Genomic DNA, 2,457 nt, shown 5'->3' with positions numbered 1-2,457 from the left:
AGGCTCACCATTCTTTAAATTTGTAAGTGATGTATTCCCAAAGAAAGATAATCATAATTATTGATGTACATTATTTTAAATATGATTTTTAATCATACTGCATTTTGCTTTTCAGGGAGGAAGGCAAGTTCGAGTGCAGCAAAGATATGGAAACATAGAATAACTGAGCTTTATTATGTGAAAATTCAAGGTGGATCTTTGAAAATGACACTCTGCTTAAGATGTTGGACACCAATGGAGAACTGCTGGTTGTGTGCTCAGGTTATGCTGAACCAAAAGATGTATGATAAACAATAAAAGGACAATTATTGAATCCTTATTTTTCTTCTGAGAAGATTAATAAGTGAAGAAAAAAAGAGAAAAAATCTTAGAAGAAAGAAAGAAAAATGAGGGAAGAATTTTTTCATGTTGAAGGAAAGCACAGTGGGAAAAAGTGAGGTGGACAGAAGCCTGTTGTTAGATAAAAGATGTTGACGATTTATGAGGAGCATAAAAGCTGCAGTTGCTCGAGGCCATTTTACATATGACGAACCCTCTCACGGGATATAGAGTCATGACAAGACTACGTCATTTCTTAAGAGGCTCATGGCTGTGGTAATGCCTGTAGACATGTAAGTATTTGTATATATTTTACGAGAAGGAAACGGGTTTATGTATATTCTTTGCAAAACTGTTTATGTTTATTTGTCATTTGTTACCAAGCAAGTGGGCTGACCTGTAATATCTCTTGTAACACCTTGATGAAAAATATTTCTTGTATTATTGGATAAGGTATTATATATGACTATTTGTAAATTGAAAAAATTTATGTCCTTACAGTGCATTTATGATCACGGAAAAATGTAGCAGGACATTGACAAAGCACGGGGACGAATCTACAACTCTGCCATTTTGGGTGGATATAAGTGAAAGGCCTGATTTGTTGAAGAGGGAACAAGAGTTATGCAAAAATCTTCTCTGAACATGACAGGACCGCAGGAAGGAGTTTGGTCGAGGAAAGAGAAGATAAGATAACTATTAGAAGAATATTGTGATCCATTATGTATTTTAAACATTGATCTTTTTAAACAATTATGGAAGGGCAAAGAATATAGTAACTATAGATTCATGTAGTAGAAAAATCATAAAATGGATACATAATTTTTTTAGATTAAAAGGAAGCAAGCCTTGTTACTTGATTCTATTTAGCAATGAAGTACTGTACTTGCCTCTCATTTATAAATGAAAGAAAATCTGTTCTTACATTTTAATAAAAGAGAAAGGATTGCAATTTTACAGAATTTATAATATAACAATTTTAAAACTTTTGTAATTTGTAGTAAAAAAACCTTTGTGATTGGTTACCTACAGGTCCATTTGTTCTCAGGGGTTTATTAACATCTCAACTTTTAAAATGAGAATTTATTTATTTAGGCTTTGTTGATAGTATTGTGAAAATGTATGTAAATTTATAGAAGTTGAAGAATAAATATGATACAATTTCCCTGAATAAGACATTTCTCTGATAGATTATGGTTTATGATATGATGAAACTCTAAAAAAGTGTTTTGACATAATCAATATTTATGGCAAAGTAATAAGGAACATTGATTAAACTAATATGATACACATGCACGCCACGCACCACCCACACACACACAACACACACACACACACAACACACACACCACACACACACACAACACACCACACAACACACACACCACACACACCCCACACACACCACACACACACACACCACACAACACCATAATATTGTGTGTGTGTGTTTGCACTGTAAAACAAACACCAACACAATGCACACAAACCACACACACACACACAACACATATTAATGTGTGTGTGTGTGTGCAACTGTAACACACACAACACCACCATGCCACACACACACACATGCACGCACGCAACGCACGCACGCACCACGCACACGGCCGGCACACGCACGCACACGCACGACACACACGCCCCCCAACAAGCACACACCAACACACACAACCAACACCACCAACACACACACACACACACACACACACACACACACACACAACTGTAACGGGTATAGAACCCTATTACATTTGCTTGCAGGGGTATTGATAACTGGTTAGTTCGGCTTCACTCTTTATTTCTAAGGAGTTGACACACAATTTGGGAACACACGGAGACATGCTTCTATTTATAGGTATGGCTGTATATGCTGGGTTGCGGTTCAGGTCCAGCTAGCCCGGAGGGAGAGGGCGAAGCCAGCCTTACGCGCCAGGTGCTTGACACGAATTCTCTTGGGTCAAACGAAAGTGGAGATATAAATGTCACCTCCGCCCTCGCTGGAGCGAATGGTTCTTATTAGGATCCACGTAGGTAACCAGCCACGTGGTCCACTGGTAACAGAAATAGACTTCTGTATATGTTATATTTGCTTCCACCTACTCGGCGCCTCGCCCTCGAGGCGCCTTCAAGGGT

The 2,457-nt window shown here is 38.0% G+C and overlaps 1 pseudogene; it reads left to right on the top strand.

Annotated features, from left to right (window-relative positions):
- Positions 1-204: 204 nt before the first annotated feature.
- LOC119570286 lies at positions 205-1,009 on the top strand (annotated as a pseudogene).
- Positions 1,010-2,457: the final 1,448 nt, after the last annotated feature.

This window comes from Penaeus monodon, unplaced genomic scaffold (assembly GCF_015228065.2).
Source record: "Penaeus monodon isolate SGIC_2016 unplaced genomic scaffold, NSTDA_Pmon_1 PmonScaffold_23929, whole genome shotgun sequence".
In the NCBI taxonomy this organism is placed as follows: Eukaryota; Metazoa; Arthropoda; class Malacostraca; order Decapoda; family Penaeidae; genus Penaeus; species Penaeus monodon.
The sequence above is the reverse complement of the archived record's forward strand: the minus strand, read 5'-3'. Positions and strand labels throughout refer to the sequence as shown.